Source organism: Hemitrygon akajei, chromosome 5 (assembly GCF_048418815.1).
Source record: "Hemitrygon akajei chromosome 5, sHemAka1.3, whole genome shotgun sequence".
NCBI lineage: Eukaryota > Metazoa > Chordata > Chondrichthyes > Myliobatiformes > Dasyatidae > Hemitrygon > Hemitrygon akajei.
In genome coordinates, this window is record NC_133128.1 from 105,227,831 (window position 1) to 105,254,176 (window position 26,346).

Sequence of the window (26,346 nt, forward strand, 5' to 3'; positions counted from 1 at the left end):
GGATTAATTTCACTTCTATGCATTTTCAGATAGGCATGTGTACATAACTATTCAGGGTGAGGTGGAACTGTATTGATATTGCATGTATCCTACTCAGAGCCATGGAATACTGAAATACAAGATGAATTCAGGAACCCATAGCATAACATCCAGAGTGGAACCTCTAATAACTTTGTTTTGTTCTGTAAATTTTTATGTTCCATTTTGTACAAATGGTGCTGTAACTGAAAGTAACTTCTCGATCATTGTTGGCACACTGATAAAATTGGTTGCATACTACTCTAAATCATATGGTAAGTAAAATAATATGGTTTACATCAATTTAGCATATAGTAGTTTTCAGCAAAATTCAACTCTACACTCTATTGAAATGAATGCTTCACTTTCACATCTATGCATTTTCAGTTAGGGATGTGCACATAACTAATCAGGGTGACGTGGAACTGTATAGATATTGCATGTATCCTACTCAGAGCCATGGAATACTCAAACGCAAGATGAATTCAGGAGCCTACAACATAACATTCAGAGTGGAACTTCTAATATCTTTGTTTAGTTCTGTAAACGCTATTGTTCCAATTGTACAATTTGTGCTGTAACAATAAGTAACGTCCCGATCATTGGTAGCACACTGATAAAATTGGTTGCATACTACAGTAAATCATATGCTAAGTAAAATAATATGGTTTACTTCAAGTTAGCACATAGTAGTTTTCAGCAAATTTCAAGTCTACACTCTATTGAGCTGAATGCGTTACTTTCACTTCTATGCATTATCAGTTAGGGATGTGTACATAACTATTCAGGGTGAGCTGGAACTGTATAGATTATGCATGTATCCTACTCTGAGCCATGGAATACTGAAATACAAGATGAATTCATGAGCCTACAACATAACATTCAGAGTGGAACTGCTAATATCTTTGTTTTGTTCTGTAAATGCTAATGTTCCATTGGGTACAAATGGTGCTCAAACTGAAAGTAACTTCTCGATCATTGTTGGCACACTTATAAAATTGGTTGCATACTACTCTAAATCATATGGTGAGGGAAATAATAAGGTTTACATAAAGTTAGCATATAGTAGTTTTTAGCAAAATTCAAGTCAACACTCTATTGAGCTGAATGGATTACTTTCACTTGTATGCATTTTCAGTTAGGGATGTGTACATAATGATTCAGGGTGAGGTGGAACTGTATAGATATTGCATGTATCCTACTCAGAGCCATGGAATACTGAAATACAAGATGAATTCAGGAACCCACAGCATAACATTCAGAGTGGAACTGCTAATATCTTTGTTTTCCTCTGCTAAAGCTAATGTTCCATTGTGTACAATAGGTACTGTAACTGAAAGTAACTTTTCCATCATTGGTAGCACACTGATAAAATTGGTTGCATACTACTCTAAATCATATGGTAAGGGAAATAATAAGGTTTACATAAAGCTAGCATATAGAAATTTTCAGCAAAATTCAACTCTACACTCTATTGAAATGAATGCATCACTTCCACTTCTATGCATTTTCAGTAAGGGATGTGTACATAACGATTCAGGGTCAGGTGGAACTGTATAGATTATGCATTTATCCTACTCAGAGCCATGGAATACTCAAACACAAGATGAATTCAGGAACCCACCGCATAACATTCAGAGTGGAACTGCTAATATCTTTGTTTTCTTCTGTTAAAGCTAATGTTCCATTGTGTACAATAGGTAATGTAACTGAAAGTAACTTCTCGATCATTGGTAGCACACTGATAAAATTGGTTGCATGCTACTCTAAATCATATGGTAAGGAAAATAATAAAGTTTACATAAAGTTAGCATATAGTAGTTTTTAGCAAAATGCAAGTCTACACTCTATTGAGCTGAAAGCATTACTTTCACTTGTATGCATTCTCAGTTAGGGATGTGTACATAACGATTCAGGGTGAGGTGGAACTGTATAGATATTGCATGTATCCCTCTGAGAGCCATGGAATACTGAAATACAAGATGAATTCAGGAACCCACAGCATATCATTCAGAGTGGAACTACTAATATCTTTGTTTTCTTCTGTTAAAGCTAATGTTCCAATGTGTACAATAGGTACTGTAACAGAAAGTAACTTCTCGATCATTGGTAGCACACTGATAAAATTGGTTGCATACTACACTAAATCATATGCTAAGTAAAATAATCTGGTTTACTTCAAGTTAGCATTTAGTTGTTTTCAGCAAAATTCAAGTCTACACTCTATTGAGCTGAATGGATTACTTCTTATTCTTTGCATTTTGAGTTAACAATGTGGACATAACTACCTAGGGTGAGCTGGAACTGTATAGATATCCAATGTAAAATGTTCAGAGCCATGGAATACTCAAACGCAAGATGAATTCAGGAGCCTACAACATGACATACAGACTGGAACTGCTAATATCTTTGTTTTGTTCTGTAAATGCTACTGTTTCATTGTGGACAAATGGTGCTCGAACTGAAAGTAACTTCTTGATCATTGTTGGCACACTGATAAAATTGGTTGCATACTACTCTAAATCATATGGTAAGGGAAATAATAAGGTTTACATAAAGTTAGCATATAGTAGTTTTTAGCAAAATTCAAGTCTACACTCTATTGAGCTGAATGGATTACTTCTTATTCTTTGCATTTTGAGTTAACAATGTGGACATAACTACCTAGGGTGAGCTGGAACTGTATAGATATCCAATGTAAAATGTTCAGAGCCATGGAATACTCAAACGCAAGATGAATTCAGGAGCCTACAACATAACATTCAGAGTGGAACTGCTAATATCTTTGTTTTGTTCTGTAAATGCTACTGTTCCATTGTGGACAAATGGTGCTCAAACTGAAAGTAACTTCTCGATCATTATTGGCACACTGATAAAATTGGTTGCATACTACTCTAAATCATATGGTAAGGGAAATAATAAGGTTTACATAAAGCTAGCATATAGAAATTTTCAGCAAAATTCAACTCTACACTCTATTGAAATGAATGCATCACTTCCACTTCTATGCATTTTCAGTAAGGGATGTGTACATAACGATTCAGGGTGAGGTGGAACTGTATAGATATTGCATGTATCCTACTCAGAGCCATGGAATACTGAAATACAAGATGAATTCAGGAACCCACAGCATAACATTCAGAGTGGAACTGCTAATATCTTTGTTTTCCTCTGCTAAAGCTAATGTTCCATTGTGTACAATAGGTACTGTAACTGAAAGTAACTTTTCGATCATTGGTAGCACACTGATAAAATTGGCTGCATACTACTCTAAATCATATGGTAAGGGAAATAATAAGCTTTACATAAAGCTAGCATATAGAAATTTTCAGCAAAATTCAACTCTACACTCTATTGAAATGAATGCATCACTTCCACTTCTATGCATTTTCAGTAAGGGATGTGTACATAACGATTCAGGGTCAGGTGGAACTGTATAGATTATGCATTTATCCTACTCAGAGCCATGGAATACTCAAACACAAGATGAATTCAGGAACCCACCACATAACATTCAGAGTGGAACTGCTAATATCTTTGTTTTCTTCTGTTAAAGCTAATGTTCCATTGTGTACAATAGGTAGTGTAACGGAAAGTAACTTCTCGATCATTGGTAGCACACTGATAAAATTGGTTGCATACTACACTAAATCATATGGTAAGGGAAATAATAAGGTTTACATAAAGTTAGCATATAGTAGTTTTCAGCAAAATTCAAGTCTACACTCTATTGAGCTGAATGCATTACTTTCACTTGTATGCATTTTCAGATAGGCATGTGTACATAACTATTCAGGGTGAGGTGGAACTGTATTGATATTGCATGTATCCTACTCAGAGCAATGGAATACTGAAATACAAGATGAATTCAGGAACCCACAGCATAACATTCAGAGTGGAACTGCTAATATCTTTGTTTTGTTCTGTAAATGCTAATGTTCCATTGGGTACAAATGGTGCTCAAACTGAAAGTAACTTCTCGATCATTGTTGGCACACTTATAAAATTGGTTGCATACTACTCTAAATCATATGGTGAGGGAAATAATAAGGTTTACATAAAGTTAGCATATAGTAGTTTTTAGCAAAATTCAAGTCTACACTCTATTGAGCTGAATGGATTACTTTCACTTGTATGCATTTTCAGTTAGGGATGTGTACATAATGATTCAGGGTGAGGTGGAACTGTATAGATATTGCATGTATCCTACTCAGAGCCATGGAATACTGAAATACAAGATGAATTCAGGAACCCACAGCATAACATTCAGAGTGGAACTGCTGATATCTTTGTTTTCCTCTGCTAAAGCTAATGTTCCATTGTGTACAATAGGTACTGTAACTGAAAGTAACTTTTCCATCATTGGTAGCACACTGATAAAATTGGCTGCATACTACTCTAAATCATATGGTAAGGGAAATAATAAGGTTTACATAAAGCTAGCATATAGAAATTTTCAGCAAAATTCAACTCTACACTCTATTGAAATGAATGCATCACTTCCACTTCTATGCATTTTCAGTAAGGGATGTGTACATAACGATTCAGGGTCAGGTGGAACTGTATAGATTATGCATTTATCCTACTCAGAGCCATGGAATACTCAAACACAAGATGAATTCAGGAACCCACCGCATAACATTCAGAGTGGAACTGCTAATATCTTTGTTTTCTTCTGTTAAAGCTAATGTTCCATTGTGTACAATAGGTAGTGTAACGGAAAGTAACTTCTCGATCATTGGTAGCACACTGATAAAATTGGTTGCATACTACACTAAATCATATGGTAAGGGAAATAATAAGGTTTACATAAAGTTAGCATATAGTAGTTTTCAGCAAAATTCAAGTCTACACTCTATTGAGCTGAATGCATTACTTTCACTTGTATGCATTTTCAGATAGGCATGTGTACATAACTATTCAGGGTGAGGTGGAACTGTACTGATATTGCATGTATCCTACTCAGAGCCATGGAATACTGAAATACAAGATGAATTCAGGAACCCACAGCATAACATTCAGAGTGGAACTGCTAATATCTTTGTTTTCTTCTGTTAAAGCTAATGTTCCATTGTGTACAATAGGTACTGTAACTGAAAGTAACTTTTCCATCATTGGTAGCACACTGATAAAATTGGTTACATACTACTCTAAATCATATGGTAAGGAAAATAATAAAGTTTACATAAAGATAGCATTTAGTAGTTTTCAGCAAAATTCAAGTCTAAACTCTATTGAGCTGAATGGATTACTTCTTAATCTTTGCATTTTGAGTTAACAATGTGGACATAACTACCTAGGATGAGCTGGAACTGTATAGATATCCAATGTAAAATGTTCAGAGCCATGGAATACTCAAACGCAAGATGAATTCAGGAGCCTACAACATGACATTCAGACTGGAACTGCTAATATCTTTGTTTAGTTCTGTAAACGCTATTGTTCCTATTGTACAATTTGTGCTGTAACAGTAAGTAACGTCCCGATCATTGGTAGCACACTGATAAAATTGGTTGCATACTACACTAAATCATATGCTAAGTAAAATAATATGGTTTACTTCAAGTTAGCACATAGTAGTTTTCAGCAAAATTCAAGTCTACACTCTATTCAGCTGAAAGCATTACTTTCACTTGTATGCATTTTCAGTTAGGGATGTGTACATAATGATTCAGGGTGAGGTGGAACTGTATAGATATTGCATGTATCCTACTCAGAGCCATGGAATACTGAAATACAAGATGAATTCAGGAACCCACAGCATAACATTCAGAGTGGAACTGCTAATATCTTTGTTTTCCTCTGCTAAAGCTAATGTTCCATTGTGTATAATAGGTACTGTAACTGAAAGTAACTTTTCGATCATTGGTAGCACACTGATAAAATTGGCTGCATACTACTCTAAATCATATGGTAAGGGAAATAATAAGGTTTACATAAAGCTAGCATATAGAAATTTTCAGCAAAATTCAACTCTACACTCTATTGAAATGAATGCATCACTTCCACTTCTATGCATTTTCAGTAAGGGATGTGTACATAACGATTCAGGGTCAGGTGGAACTGTATAGATTATGCATTTATCCTACTCAGAGCCATGGAATACTCAAACACAAGATGAATTCAGGAACCCACCGCATAACATTCAGAGTGGAACTGCTAATATCTTTGTTTTCTTCTGTTAAAGCTAATGTTCCATTGTGTACAATAGGTAGTGTAACGGAAAGTAACTTCTCGATCATTGGTAGCACACTGATAAAATTGGTTGCATACTACACTAAATCATATGGTAAGGGAAATAATAAGGTTTACATAAAGTTAGCATATAGTAGTTTTCAGCAAAATTCAAGTCTACACTCTATTGAGCTGAATGCATTACTTTCACTTGTATGCATTTTCAGATAGGCATGTGTACATAACTATTCAGGGTGAGGTGGAACTGTATTGATATTGCATGTATCCTACTCAGAGCCATGGAATACTGAAATACAAGATGAATTCAGGAACCCACAGCATAACATTCAGAGTGGAACTGCTAATATCTTTGTTTTCCTCTGCTAAACCTAATGTTCCATTGTGTACAATAGGTACTGTAACTGAAAGTAACTTTTCGATCATTGGTAGCACACTGATAAAATTGGTTACATACTACTCTAAATCATATGGTAAGGAAAATAATAAAGTTTACATAAAGATAGCATTTAGTAGTTTTCAGCAAAATTCAAGTCTAAACTCTATTGAGCTGAATGGATTACTTCTTATTCTTTGCATTTTGAGTTAACAATGTGGACATAACTACCTAGGATGAGCTGGAACTGTATAGATATCCAATGTAAAATGTTCAGAGCCATGGAATACTCAAACGCAAGATGAATTCAGGAGCCTACAACATGACATTCAGACTGGAACTGCTAATATCTTTGTTTAGTTCTGTAAACGCTATTGTTCCTATTGTACAATTTGTGCTGTAACAGTAAGTAACGTCCCGATCATTGGTAGCACACTGATAAAATTGGTTGCATACTACACTAAATCATATGCTAAGTAAAATAATATGGTTTACTTCAAGTTAGCACATAGTAGTTTTCAGCAAAATTCAAGTCTACACTCTATTCAGCTGAAAGCATTACTTTCACTTGTATGCATTTTCAGTTAGGGATGTGTACATAATGATTCAGGGTGAGGTGGAACTGTATAGATATTGCATGTATCCTACTCAGAGCCATGGAATACTGAAATACAAGATGAATTCAGGAACCCACAGCATAACATTCAGAGTGGAACTGCTAATATCTTTGTTTTCCTCTGCTAAAGCTAATGTTCCATTGTGTATAATAGGTACTGTAACTGAAAGTAACTTTTCGATCATTGGTAGCACACTGATAAAATTGGCTGCATACTACTCTAAATCATATGGTAAGGGAAATAATAAGGTTTACATAAAGCTAGCATATAGAAATTTTCAGCAAAATTCAACTCTACACTCTATTGAAATGAATGCATCACTTCCACTTCTATGCATTTTCAGTAAGGGATGTGTACATAACGATTCAGGGTCAGGTGGAACTGTATAGATTATGCATTTATCCTACTCAGAGCCATGGAATACTCAAACACAAGATGAATTCAGGAACCCACCGCATAACATTCAGAGTGGAACTGCTAATATCTTTGTTTTCTTCTGTTAAAGCTAATGTTCCATTGTGTACAATAGGTAGTGTAACGGAAAGTAACTTCTCGATCATTGGTAGCACACTGATAAAATTGGTTGCATACTACACTAAATCATATGGTAAGGGAAATAATAAGGTTTACATAAAGTTAGCATATAGTAGTTTTCAGCAAAATTCAAGTCTACACTCTATTGAGCTGAATGCATTACTTTCACTTGTATGCATTTTCAGATAGGCATGTGTACATAACTATTCAGGGTGAGGTGGAACTGTATTGATATTGCATGTATCCTACTCAGAGCAATGGAATACTGAAATACAAGATGAATTCAGGAACCCACAGCATAACGTTCAGAGTGGAACTGCTAATATCTTTGTTTTCCTCTGCTAAAGCTAATGCTCCATTGTGTACAATAGGTACTGTAACTGAAAGTAACTTTTCGATCATTGGTAGCACACTGATAAAATTGGTTACATACTACTCTAAATCATATGGTAAGGAAAATAATAAAGTTTACATAAAGATAGCATTTAGTAGTTTTCAGCAAAATTCAAGTCTAAACTCTATTGAGCTGAATGGATTACTTCTTATTCTTTGCATTTTGAGTTAACAATGTGGACATAACTACCTAGGATGAGCTGGAACTGTATAGATATCCAATGTAAAATGTTCACAGCCATGGAATACTCAAACGCAAGATGAATTCAGGAGCCTACAACATGACATTCAGACTGGAACTGCTAATATCTTTGTTTTGTTCTGTAAATGCTACTGTTCCATTGTGGACAAATGGTGCTCGAACTGAAAGTAACTTCTTGATCATTGTTGGCACACTGATAAAATTGGTTGCATACTACTCTAAATCATATGGTAAGGGAAATAATAAGGTTTACATAAAGTTAGCATATAGTAGTTTTTAGCAAAATTCAAGTCTACACTCAATTGAGCTGAATGGATTAATTTCACTTCTATGCATTTTCAGATAGGCATGTGTACATAACTATTCAGGGTGAGGTGGAACTGTATTGATATTGCATGTATCCTACTCAGAGCCATGGAATACTGAAATACAAGATGAATTCAGGAACCCATAGCATAACATCCAGAGTGGAACCTCTAATAACTTTGTTTTGTTCTGTAAATTTTTATGTTCCATTTTGTACAAATGGTGCTGTAACTGAAAGTAACTTCTCGATCATTGTTGGCACACTGATAAAATTGGTTGCATACTACTCTAAATCATATGGTAAGTAAAATAATATGGTTTACATCAATTTAGCATATAGTAGTTTTCAGCAAAATTCAACTCTACACTCTATTGAAATGAATGCTTCACTTTCACATCTATGCATTTTCAGTTAGGGATGTGCACATAACTAATCAGGGTGACGTGGAACTGTATAGATATTGCATGTATCCTACTCAGAGCCATGGAATACTCAAACGCAAGATGAATTCAGGAGCCTACAACATAACATTCAGAGTGGAACTTCTAATATCTTTGTTTAGTTCTGTAAACGCTATTGTTCCAATTGTACAATTTGTGCTGTAACAATAAGTAACGTCCCGATCATTGGTAGCACACTGATAAAATTGGTTGCATACTACAGTAAATCATATGCTAAGTAAAATAATATGGTTTACTTCAAGTTAGCACATAGTAGTTTTCAGCAAATTTCAAGTCTACACTCTATTGAGCTGAATGCGTTACTTTCACTTCTATGCATTATCAGTTAGGGATGTGTACATAACTATTCAGGGTGAGCTGGAACTGTATAGATTATGCATGTATCCTACTCTGAGCCATGGAATACTGAAATACAAGATGAATTCATGAGCCTACAACATAACATTCAGAGTGGAACTGCTAATATCTTTGTTTTGTTCTGTAAATGCTAATGTTCCATTGGGTACAAATGGTGCTCAAACTGAAAGTAACTTCTCGATCATTGTTGGCACACTTATAAAATTGGTTGCATACTACTCTAAATCATATGGTGAGGGAAATAATAAGGTTTACATAAAGTTAGCATATAGTAGTTTTTAGCAAAATTCAAGTCAACACTCTATTGAGCTGAATGGATTACTTTCACTTGTATGCATTTTCAGTTAGGGATGTGTACATAATGATTCAGGGTGAGGTGGAACTGTATAGATATTGCATGTATCCTACTCAGAGCCATGGAATACTGAAATACAAGATGAATTCAGGAACCCACAGCATAACATTCAGAGTGGAACTGCTAATATCTTTGTTTTCCTCTGCTAAAGCTAATGTTCCATTGTGTACAATAGGTACTGTAACTGAAAGTAACTTTTCCATCATTGGTAGCACACTGATAAAATTGGTTGCATACTACTCTAAATCATATGGTAAGGGAAATAATAAGGTTTACATAAAGCTAGCATATAGAAATTTTCAGCAAAATTCAACTCTACACTCTATTGAAATGAATGCATCACTTCCACTTCTATGCATTTTCAGTAAGGGATGTGTACATAACGATTCAGGGTCAGGTGGAACTGTATAGATTATGCATTTATCCTACTCAGAGCCATGGAATACTCAAACACAAGATGAATTCAGGAACCCACCGCATAACATTCAGAGTGGAACTGCTAATATCTTTGTTTTCTTCTGTTAAAGCTAATGTTCCATTGTGTACAATAGGTAATGTAACTGAAAGTAACTTCTCGATCATTGGTAGCACACTGATAAAATTGGTTGCATGCTACTCTAAATCATATGGTAAGGAAAATAATAAAGTTTACATAAAGTTAGCATATAGTAGTTTTTAGCAAAATGCAAGTCTACACTCTATTGAGCTGAAAGCATTACTTTCACTTGTATGCATTCTCAGTTAGGGATGTGTACATAACGATTCAGGGTGAGGTGGAACTGTATAGATATTGCATGTATCCCTCTGAGAGCCATGGAATACTGAAATACAAGATGAATTCAGGAACCCACAGCATATCATTCAGAGTGGAACTACTAATATCTTTGTTTTCTTCTGTTAAAGCTAATGTTCCAATGTGTACAATAGGTACTGTAACAGAAAGTAACTTCTCGATCATTGGTAGCACACTGATAAAATTGGTTGCATACTACACTAAATCATATGCTAAGTAAAATAATCTGGTTTACTTCAAGTTAGCATTTAGTTGTTTTCAGCAAAATTCAAGTCTACACTCTATTGAGCTGAATGGATTACTTCTTATTCTTTGCATTTTGAGTTAACAATGTGGACATAACTACCTAGGGTGAGCTGGAACTGTATAGATATCCAATGTAAAATGTTCAGAGCCATGGAATACTCAAACGCAAGATGAATTCAGGAGCCTACAACATGACATACAGACTGGAACTGCTAATATCTTTGTTTTGTTCTGTAAATGCTACTGTTTCATTGTGGACAAATGGTGCTCGAACTGAAAGTAACTTCTTGATCATTGTTGGCACACTGATAAAATTGGTTGCATACTACTCTAAATCATATGGTAAGGGAAATAATAAGGTTTACATAAAGTTAGCATATAGTAGTTTTTAGCAAAATTCAAGTCTACACTCTATTGAGCTGAATGGATTACTTCTTATTCTTTGCATTTTGAGTTAACAATGTGGACATAACTACCTAGGGTGAGCTGGAACTGTATAGATATCCAATGTAAAATGTTCAGAGCCATGGAATACTCAAACGCAAGATGAATTCAGGAGCCTACAACATAACATTCAGAGTGGAACTGCTAATATCTTTGTTTTGTTCTGTAAATGCTACTGTTCCATTGTGGACAAATGGTGCTCAAACTGAAAGTAACTTCTCGATCATTATTGGCACACTGATAAAATTGGTTGCATACTACTCTAAATCATATGGTAAGGGAAATAATAAGGTTTACATAAAGCTAGCATATAGAAATTTTCAGCAAAATTCAACTCTACACTCTATTGAAATGAATGCATCACTTCCACTTCTATGCATTTTCAGTAAGGGATGTGTACATAACGATTCAGGGTGAGGTGGAACTGTATAGATATTGCATGTATCCTACTCAGAGCCATGGAATACTGAAATACAAGATGAATTCAGGAACCCACAGCATAACATTCAGAGTGGAACTGCTAATATCTTTGTTTTCCTCTGCTAAAGCTAATGTTCCATTGTGTACAATAGGTACTGTAACTGAAAGTAACTTTTCGATCATTGGTAGCACACTGATAAAATTGGCTGCATACTACTCTAAATCATATGGTAAGGGAAATAATAAGCTTTACATAAAGCTAGCATATAGAAATTTTCAGCAAAATTCAACTCTACACTCTATTGAAATGAATGCATCACTTCCACTTCTATGCATTTTCAGTAAGGGATGTGTACATAACGATTCAGGGTCAGGTGGAACTGTATAGATTATGCATTTATCCTACTCAGAGCCATGGAATACTCAAACACAAGATGAATTCAGGAACCCACCACATAACATTCAGAGTGGAACTGCTAATATCTTTGTTTTCTTCTGTTAAAGCTAATGTTCCATTGTGTACAATAGGTAGTGTAACGGAAAGTAACTTCTCGATCATTGGTAGCACACTGATAAAATTGGTTGCATACTACACTAAATCATATGGTAAGGGAAATAATAAGGTTTACATAAAGTTAGCATATAGTAGTTTTCAGCAAAATTCAAGTCTACACTCTATTGAGCTGAATGCATTACTTTCACTTGTATGCATTTTCAGATAGGCATGTGTACATAACTATTCAGGGTGAGGTGGAACTGTATTGATATTGCATGTATCCTACTCAGAGCAATGGAATACTGAAATACAAGATGAATTCAGGAACCCACAGCATAACATTCAGAGTGGAACTGCTAATATCTTTGTTTTCCTCTGCTAAAGCTAATGTTCCATTGTGTACAATAGGTACTGTAACTGAAAGTAACTTTTCGATCATTGGTAGCACACTGATAAAATTGGTTACATACTACTCTAAATCATATGGTAAGGAAAATAATAAAGTTTACATAAAGATAGCATTTAGTAGTTTTCAGCAAAATTCAAGTCTAAACTCTATTGAGCTGAATGGATTACTTCTTATTCTTTGCATTTTGAGTTAACAATGTGGACATAACTACCTAGGATGAGCTGGAACTGTATAGATATCCAATGTAAAATGTTCAGAGCCATGGAATACTCAAACGCAAGATGAATTCAGGAGCCTACAACATGACATTCAGACTGGAACTGCTAATATCTTTGTTTTGTTCTGTAAATGCTACTGTTCCATTGTGGACAAATGGTGCTCGAACTGAAAGTAACTTCTTGATCATTGTTGGCACACTGATAAAATTGGTTGCATACTACTCTAAATCATATGGTAAGGGAAATAATAAGGTTTACATAAAGTTAGCATATAGTAGTTTTTAGCAAAATTCAAGTCTACACTCTATTGAGCTGAATGGATTAATTTCACTTCTATGCATTTTCAGATAGGCATGTGTACATAACTATTCAGGGTGAGGTGGAACTGTATTGATATTGCATGTATCCTACTCAGAGCCATGGAATACTGAAATACAAGATGAATTCAGGAACCCATAGCATAACATCCAGAGCGGAACCTCTAATAACTTTGTTTTGTTCTGTAAATTTTTATGTTCCATTTTGTACAAATGGTGCTGTAACTGAAAGTAACTTCTCGATCATTGTTGGCACACTGATAAAATTGGTTGCATACTACTCTAAATCATATGGTAAGTAAAATAATATGGTTTACATCAATTTAGCATATAGTAGTTTTCAGCAAAATTCAACTCTACACTCTATTGAAATGAATGCTTCACTTTCACATCTATGCATTTTCAGTTAGGGATGTGCACATAACTAATCAGGGTGACGTGGAACTGTATAGATATTGCATGTATCCTACTCAGAGCCATGGAATACTCAAACGCAAGATGAATTCAGGAGCCTACAACATAACATTCAGAGTGGAACTTCTAATATCTTTGTTTTCTTCTGTTAATGCTAATGTTCCATTGTGTACAATAGGTAATGTAACTGAAAGTAACTTCTCGATCATTGGTAGCACACTGATAAAATTGGTTGCATGCTACTCTAAATCATATGGTAAGGAAAATAATAAAGTTTACATAAAGTTAGCATATAGTAGTTTTTAGCAAAATTCAAGTCTACACTCTATTGAGCTGAAATCATTACTTTCACTTCTATGCATTTTCAGATAGGCATGTGTACATAACTATTAAGGCTGAGGTGGAACTGTATAGATTATGCATTTATCCTACTCAGAGCCATGGAATACTCAAACACAAGATGAATTCAGGAGCCTACAACATAACATTCAGAGTGGAACTTCTAATATCTTTGTTTAGTTCTGTAAACGCTATTGTTCCTATTGTACAATTTGTGCTGTAACAGTAAGTAACGTCCCGATCATTGGTAGCACACTGATAAAATTGGTTGCATACTACACTAAATCATATGCTAAGTAAAATAATATGGTTTACTTCGTTAGCACATAGTAGTTTTCAGCAAAATTCAAGTCTGCACTCTATTCAGCTGAAAGCATTACTTTCACTTGTATGCATTTTCAGTTAGGGATGTGTACATAATGATTCAGGGTGAGGTGGAACTGTATAGATATTGCATGTATCCCTCTGAGAGCCATGGAATACTGAAATACAAGATGAATTCAGGAACCCACAGCATAACATTCAGAGTGGAACTGCTAATATCTTTGTTTTTCTCTGCTAAAGCTAATGTTCCATTGTGTACAATAGGTAGTGTAACTGAAAGTAACTTTTCCATCATTGGTAGCACACTGATAAAATTGGCTGCATACTACTCTAAATCATATGGTAAGGAAAATAATAAAGTTTACATAAAGATAGCATTTAGTTGTTTTCAGCAAAATTCAAGTCTACACTCTATTGAGCTGAATGGATTACTTCTTATTCTTTGCATTTTGAGTTAACAATGTGGACATAACTACCTAGGGTGAGCTGGAACTGTATAGATATCCAATGTAAAATGTTCAGAGCCATGGAATACTCAAACGCAAGATGAATTCAGGAGCCTACAACATGACATTCAGACTGGAACTGCTAATATCTTTGTTTTGTTCTGTAAATGCTACTGTTCCATTGTGGACAAATGGTGCTCGAACTGAAAGTAACTTCTTGATCATTGTTGGCACACTGATAAAATTGGTTGCATACTACTCTAAATCATATGGTAAGGGAAATAATAAGGTTTACATAAAGTTAGCATATAGTAGTTTTTAGCAAAATTCAAGTCTACACTCTATTGAGCTGAATGGATTACTTCTTATTCTTTGCATTTTGAGTTAACAATGTGGACATAACTACCTAGGGTGAGCTGGAACTGTATAGATATCCAATGTAAAATGTTCAGAGCCATGGAATACTCAAACGCAAGATGAATTCAGGAGCCTACAACATAACATTCAGAGTGGAACTGCTAATATCTTTGTTTTGTTCTGTAAATGCTACTGTTCCATTGTGGACAAATGGTGCTCAAACTGAAAGTAACTTCTCGATCATTATTGGCACACTGATAAAATTGGTTGCATACTACTCTAAATCATATGGTAAGGGAAATAATAAGGTTTACATAAAGCTAGCATATAGAAATTTTCAGCAAAATTCAACTCTACACTCTATTGAAATGAATGCATCACTTCCACTTCTATGCATTTTCAGTAAGGGATGTGTACATAACGATTCAGGGTGAGGTGGAACTGTATAGATATTGCATGTATCCTACTCAGAGCCATGGAATACTGAAATACAAGATGAATTCAGGAACCCACAGCATAACATTCAGAGTGGAACTGCTAATATCTTTGTTTTCCTCTGCTAAAGCTAATGTTCCATTGTGTACAATAGGTACTGTAACTGAAAGTAACTTTTCGATCATTGGTAGCACACTGATAAAATTGGCTGCATACTACTCTAAATCATATGGTAAGGGAAATAATAAGCTTTACATAAAGCTAGCATATAGAAATTTTCAGCAAAATTCAACTCTACACTCTATTGAAATGAATGCATCACTTCCACTTCTATGCATTTTCAGTAAGGGATGTGTACATAACGATTCAGGGTCAGGTGGAACTGTATAGATATTGCATGTATCCTACTCAGAGCCATGGAATACTCAAACACAAGATGAATTCAGGAACCCACCACATAACATTCAGAGTGGAACTGCTAATATCTTTGTTTTCTTCTGTTAAAGCTAATGTTCCATTGTGTACAATAGGTAGTGTAACGGAAAGTAACTTCTCGATCATTGGTAGCACACTGATAAAATTGGTTGCATACTACACTAAATCATATGGTAAGGGAAATAATAAGGTTTACATAAAGTTAGCATATAGTAGTTTTCAGCAAAATTCAAGTCTACACTCTATTGAGCTGAATGCATTACTTTCACTTGTATGCATTTTCAGATAGGCATGTGTACATAACTATTCAGGGTGAGGTGGAACTGTATTGATATTGCATGTATCCTACTCAGAGCAATGGAATACTGAAATACAAGATGAATTCAGGAACCCACAGCATAACATTCAGAGTGGAACTGCTAATATCTTTGTTTTCCTCTGCTAAAGCTAATGTTCCATTGTGTACAATAGGTACTGTAACTGAAAGTAACTTTTCGATCATTGGTAGCACACTGATAAAATTGGTTACATACTACTCTAAATCATATGGTAAGGAAAATAATAAAGTTTACATAAAGATAGCATTTAGTAGTTTTCAGCAAAATTCAAGTCTAAACTCTATTGAGCTGAATGGATTACTTCTTATTCTTTGCATTTTGAGTTAACAATGTGGACATAACTACCTAGGATGAGCTGGAACTGTATAGATATCCAATGTAAAATGTTCAGAGCCATGGAATACTCAAACGCAAGATGAATTCAGGAGCCTACAACATGACATTCAGACTGGAACTGCTAATATCTTTGTTTTGTTCTGTAAATGCTACTGTTCCATTGTGGACAAATGGTGCTCGAACTGAAAGTAACTTCTTGATCATTGTTGGCACACTGATAAAATTGGTTGCATACTACTCTAAATCATATGGTAAGGGAAATAATAAGGTTTACATAAAGTTAGCATATAGTAGTTTTTAGCAAAATTCAAGTCTACACTCTATTGAGCTGAATGGATTAATTTCACTTCTATGCATTTTCAGATAGGCATGTGTACATAACTATTCAGGGTGAGGTGGAACTGTATTGATATTGCATGTATCCTACTCAGAGCCATGGAATACTGAAATACAAGATGAATTCAGGAACCCATAGCATAACATCCAGAGCGGAACCTCTAATAACTTTGTTTTGTTCTGTAAATTTTTATGTTCCATTTTGTACAAATGGTGCTGTAACTGAAAGTAACTTCTCGATCATTGTTGGCACACTGATAAAATTGGTTGCATACTACTCTAAATCATATGGTAAGTAAAATAATATGGTTTACATCAATTTAGCATATAGTAGTTTTCAGCAAAATTCAACTCTACACTCTATTGAAATGAATGCTTCACTTTCACATCTATGCATTTTCAGTTAGGGATGTGCACATAACTAATCAGGGTGACGTGGAACTGTATAGATATTGCATGTATCCTACTCAGAGCCATGGAATACTCAAACGCAAGATGAATTCAGGAGCCTACAACATAACATTCAGAGTGGAACTTCTAATATCTTTGTTTTCTTCTGTTAATGCTAATGTTCCATTGTGTACAATAGGTAATGTAACTGAAAGTAACTTCTCGATCATTGGTAGCACACTGATAAAATTGGTTGCATGCTACTCTAAATCATATGGTAAGGAAAATAATAAAGTTTACATAAAGTTAGCATATAGTAGTTTTTAGCAAAATTCAAGTCTACACTCTATTGAGCTGAAATCATTACTTTCACTTCTATGCATTTTCAGATAGGCATGTGTACATAACTATTAAGGCTGAGGTGGAACTGTATAGATTATGCATTTATCCTACTCAGAGCCATGGAATACTCAAACACAAGATGAATTCAGGAGCCTACAACATAACATTCAGAGTGGAACTTCTAATATCTTTGTTTAGTTCTGTAAACGCTATTGTTCCTATTGTACAATTTGTGCTGTAACAGTAAGTAACGTCCCGATCATTGGTAGCACACTGATAAAATTGGTTGCATACTACACTAAATCATATGCTAAGTAAAATAATATGGTTTACTTCGTTAGCACATAGTAGTTTTCAGCAAAATTCAAGTCTGCACTCTATTCAGCTGAAAGCATTACTTTCACTTGTATGCATTTTCAGTTAGGGATGTGTACATAATGATTCAGGGTGAGGTGGAACTGTATAGATATTGCATGTATCCCTCTGAGAGCCATGGAATACTGAAATACAAGATGAATTCAGGAACCCACAGCATAACATTCAGAGTGGAACTGCTAATATCTTTGTTTTTCTCTGCTAAAGCTAATGTTCCATTGTGTACAATAGGTAGTGTAACTGAAAGTAACTTTTCCATCATTGGTAGCACACTGATAAAATTGGCTGCATACTACTCTAAATCATATGGTAAGGAAAATAATAAAGTTTACATAAAGATAGCATTTAGTTGTTTTCAGCAAAATTCAAGTCTACACTCTATTGAGCTGAATGGATTACTTCTTATTCTTTGCATTTTGAGTTAACAATGTGGACATAACTACCTAGGGTGAGCTGGAACTGTATAGATATCCAATGTAAAATGTTCAGAGCCATGGAATACTCAAACGCAAGATGAATTCAGGAGCCTACAACATGACATTCAGACTGGAACTGCTAATATCTTTGTTTTGTTCTGTAAATGCTACTGTTCCATTGTGGACAAATGGTGCTCGAACTGAAAGTAACTTCTTGATCATTGTTGGCACACTGATAAAATTGGTTGCATACTACTCTAAATCATATGGTAAGGGAAATAATAAGGTTTACATAAAGTTAGCATATAGTAGTTTTTAGCAAAATTCAAGTCTACACTCTATTGAGCTGAATGGATTACTTCTTATTCTTTGCATTTTGAGTTAACAATGTGGACATAACTACCTAGGGTGAGCTGGAACTGTATAGATATCCAATGTAAAATGTTCAGAGCCATGGAATACTCAAACGCAAGATGAATTCAGGAGCCTACAACATAACATTCAGAGTGGAACTGCTAATATCTTTGTTTTGTTCTGTAAATGCTACTGTTCCATTGTGGACAAATGGTGCTCAAACTGAAAGTAACTTCTCGATCATTATTGGCACACTGATAAAATTGGTTGCATACTACTCTAAATCATATGGTAAGGGAAATAATAAGGTTTACATAAAGCTAGCATATAGAAATTTTCAGCAAAATTCAACTCTACACTCTATTGAAATGAATGCATCACTTCCACTTCTATGCATTTTCAGTAAGGGATGTGTACATAACGATTCAGGGTCAGGTGGAACTGTATAGATTATGCATTTATCCTACTCAGAGCCATGGAATACTCAAACACAAGATGAATTCAGGAACCCACCGCATAACATTCAGAGTGGAACTGCTAATATCTTTGTTTTCTTCTGTTAAAGCTAATGTTCCATTGTGTACAATAGGTAATGTAACTGAAAGTAACTTCTCGATCATTGGTAGCACACTGATAAAATTGGTTGCATGCTACTCTAAATCATATGGTAAGGAAAATAATAAAGTTTACATAAAGTTAGCATATAGTAGTTTTTAGCAAAATGCAAGTCTACACTCTATTGAGCTGAAAGCATTACTTTCACTTGTATGCATTCTCAGTTAGGGATGTGTACATAACGATTCAGGGTGAGGTGGAACTGTATAGATATTGCATGTATCCCTCTGAGAGCCATGGAATACTGAAATACAAGATGAATTCAGGAACCCACAGCATATCATTCAGAGTGGAACTACTAATATCTTTGTTTTCTTCTGTTAAAGCTAATGCTCCAATGTGTACAATAGGTACTGTAACGGAAAGTAACTTCTCGGTCATTGGTAGCACACTGATAAAATTGGTTGCATACTACACTAAATCATATGCTAAGTAAAATAATCTGGTTTACTTCAAGTTAGCATTTAGTTGTTTTCAGCAAAATTCAAGTCTACACTCTATTGAGCTGAATGGATTACTTCTTATTCTTTGCATTTTGAGTTAACAATGTGGACATAACTACCTAGGGTGAGCTGGAACTGTATAGATATCCAATGTAAAATGTTCAGAGCCATGGAATACTCAAACGCAAGATGAATTCAGGAGCCTACAACATGACATTCAGACTGGAACTGCTAATATGTTTGTTTTGTTCTGTAAATGCTACTGTTCCATTGTGGACAAATGGTGCTCGAACTGAAAGTAACTTCTTGATCATTGTTGGCACACTGATAAAATTGGTTGCATACTACTCTAAATCATATGGTAAGGGAAATAATAAGGTTTACATAAAGTTAGCATATAGTAGTTTTTAGCAAAATTCAATTCTACACTCTATTGAGCTGAAATCATTACTTTCACTTCTATGCATTTTCAGATAGGCATGTGTACATAACTATTAAGGCTGAGGTGGAACTTTATAGATTATGCATTTATCCTACTTAGAGCCATGGAATACTCAAACACAAGATGAATTCAGGAGCCTACAACATAACATTCAGAGTGGAACTTCTAATATCTTTGTTTAGTTCTGTAAACGCTATTGTTCCTATTGTACAATTTGTGCTGTAACAGTAAGTAACGTCACGATCATTGGTAGCACACTGATAAAATTGGTTGCATACTACACTAAATCATATGCTAAGTAAAATAATATGGTTTACTTCAAGTTAGCACATAGTAGTTTTCAGCAAAATTCAAGTCTACACTCTATTCAGCTGAATGCATTACTTTCACTTGTATGCATTTTCAGTTAGGGATGTGTACATAATGATTCCGGGTGAGGTGGAACTGTATAGATATTGCATGTATCCCTCTGAGAGGCATGGAATACTGAAATACAAGATGAATTCAGGAACCCACAGCATAACATTCAGAGTGGAACTGCTAATATCTTTGTTTTCTTCTGTTAAAGCTAATGTTCCAATGTGTACAATAGGTACTGTAACGGAAAGTAACTTCTCGATCATTGGTAGCACACTGATAAAATTGGTTGCATACTACTCTAAATCATATGGTAAGGCATATAATAAAGTTTACATAAAGTTAGCATATAGTAGTTTTCAGCAAAATTCAAGTCTATACTCTATTGAGCTGAATGCATTAATTTCACATCTATGCATTTTCAGATAGGCATGTGTACATAACTATTCAGGGTGAGGTGGAACTGTATAGATTATGCATGTATCCTACTTTGAGCCATGGAGTACTGAAATACAAGATCAATCAGGAACCCACAGCCGAACATTCAGAGTGGAACTGCTAATATCTTTGTTTTGTTCTGTAAATGCGATTGTTCCATTGTGAAGAATAGGAATTGTAACTGATAGTAACTTCTCGATCACTGGTAGCACACTGATAAAATTGGTTGCCTACTACTCTAAATCATATGGTAAGTTAAATAATAAGGTTTACATAAAGTTAGCATATAGTAGTTTTCAGCAAAATGCAAGTCTACACTCTATTGAGCTGAATGCATTACTTACACTTCTATGCATTTTCAGTTAGGGATGTGTATATAACGATTCAGGGTGAGGTGGAACTGTATAGATATTGCATGTATCCTACTCAGAGCCATGGAATACTGAAATACAAGATGAAATCAGCAACCCACAGCATAACATTCAGAGTGGAACTGCTAATAACTTTGTTTTCTTCTGTTAAAGCTAATGTTGCATTGTGTACAATAGGTAATGTAACTGAAAGTAACTTTTCTATCATTGGTAACGCACTGATGAAATTGGTTGCATACTACTCTAAATCATATGGGAAGGAAAATAATAAAGTTTACATAAAGTTAGCATATAGTAGTTTTCAGCAAAATTCAAATCTACACTCTATTGAGCTGAATGCATTACTTCTTATTTTTGCATTTTGAGTTAACAATGTGGACATAACTACCTAGGATGAGCTGGAACTGTATAGATATCCAATGTAAAATGTTCAGAGCCATGGAATACTCAAACGCAAGATGAATTCAGGAGCCTACAACATAACATTCAGAGTGGAACTTCTAATATCTTTGTTTAGTTCTGTAAACGCTATTGTTCCTATTGTACAATTTGTGCTGTAACAGTAAGTAACGTCCCGATCATTGGTAGCACACTGATAACATTGGTTGCATACTACACTAAATCATATGCTAAGTAAAATAATATGGTTTACTTCAAGTTAGCACATAGTAGTTTTCAGCAAAATTCAAGTCTACACTCTATTCAGCTGAAAGCATTACTTTCACTTGTATGCATTTTCAGTTAGGGATGTGTACATAATGATTCAGGGTGAGGTGGAACTGTATAGATATTGCATGTATCCTACTCAGAGCCATGGAATACTGAAATACAAGATGAATTCAGGAACCCACAGCATAACATTCAGAGTGGAACTGCTAATATCTTTGTTTTCCTCTGCTAAAGCTAATGTTCCATTGTGTACAATAGGTACTGTAACTGAAAGTAACTTTTCCATCATTGGTAGCACACTGATAAAATTGGCTGCATACTACTCTAAATCATATGGTAAGGGAAATAATAAGGTTTACATAAAGCTAGCATATAGAAATTTTGAGCAAAATTCAACTCTACACTCTATTGAAATGAATGCATCACTTCCATTTCTATGCATTTTCAGTAAGGGATGTGTACATAACGATTCAGGGTCAGGTGGAACTGTATAGATTATGCATTTATCCTACTCAAAGCCATGGAATACTCAAACACAAGATGAATTCAGGAACCCACCGCATAACATTCAGAGTGGAACTGCTAATATCTTTGTTTTCTCCTGTTAAAGCTAATGTTCCATTGTGTACAATAGGTAGTGTAACGGAAAGTAACTTCTCGATCATTGGTAGCACACTGATAAAATTGGTTGCATACTACACTAAATCATATGGTAAGGGAAATAATAAGGTTTACATAAAGTTAGCATATAGTAGTTTTCAGCAAAATTCAAGTCTACACTCTATTGAGCTGAATGCATTACTTTCACTTGTATGCATTTTCAGATAGGCATGTGTACATAACTATTCAGGGTGAGGTGGAACTGTATTGATATTGCATGTATCCTACTCAGAGCCATGGAATACTGAAATACAAGATGAATTCAGGAACCCACAGCATAACATTCAGAGTGGAACTGCTAATATCTTTGTTTTCCTCTGCTAAAGCTAATGTTCCATTGTGTACAATAGGTACTGTAACTGAAAGTAACTTTTCGATCATTGGTAGCACACTGATAAAATTGGTTACATACTACTCTAAATCATATGGTAAGGAAAATAATAAAGTTTACATAAAGATAGCATTTAGTAGTTTTCAGCAAAATTCAAGTCTAAACTCTATTGAGCTGAATGGATTACTTCTTATTCTTTGCATTTTGAGTTAACAATGTGGACATAACTACCTAGGATGAGCTGGAACTGTATAGATATCCAATGTAAAATGTTCAGAGCCATGGAATACTCAAACGCAAGATGAATTCAGGAGCCTACAACATGACATTCAGACTGGAACTGCTAATATCTTTGTTTTGTTCTGTAAATGCTACTGTTCCATTGTGGACAAATGGTGCTCGAACTGAAAGTAACTTCTTGATCATTGTTGGCACACTGATAAAATTGGTTGCATACTACTCTAAATCATATGGTAAGGGAAATAATAAGGTTTACATAAAGTTAGCATATAGTAGTTTTTAGCAAAATTCAAGTCTACACTCTATTGAGCTGAATGGATTAATTTCACTTCTATGCATTTTCAGATAGGCATGTGTACATAACTGTTCAGGGTGAGGTGGAACTGTATTGATATTGCATGTATCCTACTCAGAGCCATGGAATACTGAAATACAAGATGAATTCAGGAACCCATAGCATAACATCCAGAGTGGAACCTCTAATAACTTTGTTTTGTTCTGTAAATTTTTATGTTCCATTTTGTACAAATGGTGCTGTAACTGAAAGTAACTTCTCGATCATTGTTGGCACACTGATAAAATTGGTTGCATACTACTCTAAATCATATGGTAAGTAAAATAATATGGTTTACATCAATTTAGCATATCGTAGTTTTCAGCAAAATTCAACTCTACACTCTATTGAAATGAATGCCTCACTTTCACATCTATGCATTTTCAGTTAGGGATGTGCACATAACTAATCAGGGTGACGTGGAACTGTATAGATATTGCATGTATCCTACTCAGAGCCATGGAATACTCAAACGCAAGATGAATTCAGGAGCCTACAACATAACATTCAGAGTGGAACTTCTAATATGTTTGTTTAGTTCTGTAAACGCTATTGATCCAATTGTACAATTTGTGCTGTAACAGTAAGTAACGTCCCGATCATTGGTAGCACACTGATAAAATTGGTTGCATACTACAGTAAATCATATGCTAAGTAAAATAATATGGTTTACTTCAAGTTAGCACATAGTAGTTTTCAGCAAATTTCAAGTCTACACTCTATTGAGCTGAATGTGTTACTTTCACTTCTATGCATTATCAGTTAGGGATGTGTACATAACTATTCAGGGTGAGGTGGAACTGTATAGATATTGCATGTATCCTACTCAGAGCCATGGAATACTGAAATACAAGATGAATTCAGGAACCCACAGCATAACATTCAGAGTGGAACTGCTAATATCTTTGTTTTCCTCTGCTAAAGCTAATGTTCCATTGTGTACAATAGGTACTGTAACTGAAAGTAACTTTTCCATCATTGGTAGCACACTGATAAAATTGGCTGCATACTACTCTAAATCATATGGTAAGGGAAATAATAAGGTTTACATAAAGCTAGCATATAGAAATTTTCAGCAAAATTCAACTCTACACTCTATTGAAATGAATGCATCACTTCCACTTCTATGCATTTTCAGTAAGGGATGTGTACATAACGATTCAGGGTCAGGTGGAACTGTATAGATTATGCATTTATCCTACTCAGAGCCATGGAATACTCAAACACAAGATGAATTCATGAGCCTACAACATAACATTCAGAGTGGAACTGCTAATATCTTTGTTTTGTTCTGTAAATGCTAATGTTCCATTGGGTACAAATGGTGCTCAAACTGAAAGTAACTTCTCGATCATTGTTGGCACACTTATAAAATTGGTTGCATACTACTCTAAATCATATGGTGAGGGAAATAATAAGGTTTACATAAAGCTAGCATATAGTAGTTTTCAGCAAAATTCAACTCTACACTCTATTGAAATCAATGCATCACTTTCACATCTATGCATTTTCAGTTAGGGATGTGTACATAACGATTCAGAGTGACGTGGAACTGTATAGATATTGCATGTATCCTACTCAGAGCCATGGAATACTCAAACACAAGATGAATTCAGGAGCCTACAACATAACATTCAGAGTGGAACTTCTAATATCTTTGTTTTCTTCTGTTAAAGCTAATGTTCCATTGTGTACAATAGGTAATGTAACTGAAAGTAACTTCTCGATCATTGGTAGCACACTGATAAAATTGGTTGCATGCTACTCTAAATCATATGGTAAGGAAAATAATAAAGTTTACATAAAGTTAGCATATAGTAGTTTTTAGCAAAATGCAAGTCTACACTCTATTGAGCTGAAAGCATTACTTTCACTTGTATGCATTCTCAGTTAGGGATGTGTACATAACGATTCAGGGTGAGGTGGAACTGTATAGATATTGCATGTATCCCTCTGAGAGCCATGGAATACTGAAATACAAGATGAATTCAGGAACCCACAGCATAACATTCAGAGTGGAACTACTAATATCTTTGTTTTCTTCTGTTAAAGCTAATGTTCCAATGTGTACAATAGGTACTGTAACGGAAAGTAACTTCTCGATCATTGGTAGCACACTGATAAAATTGGTTGCATACTACACTAAATCATATGCTAAGTAAAATAATCTGGTTTACTTCAAGTTAGCACATAGTAGTTTTCAGCAAATTTCAAGTCTACTCTCTATTGAGCTGAATGCGTTACTTTCACTTCTATGCATTTTCAGTTAGGGATGTGTACATAACTATTCAGGGTGAGCTGGAACTGTATAGATTATGCATGTATCCTACTCTGAGCCATGGAATACTGAAATATAAGATGAATTCATGAGTCTACAACATAACATTCAGGGTGGAACTGCTAATATCTTTGTTTTGTTCTGTAAATGCTAATGTTCCATTGTGAACAAATGGTGCTCAAACTGAAAGTAACTTCTCGATCATTGTTGGCACACTTATAAAATTGGTTGCATACTACTCTAAATCATATGGTAAGGGAAATAATAAGGTTTACATAAAGTTAGCATATAGTAGTTTTTAGCAAAATTCAAGTCTACACTCTATTGAGCTGAATGGATTACTTCTTATTCTTTGCATTTTGAGTTAACAATGTGG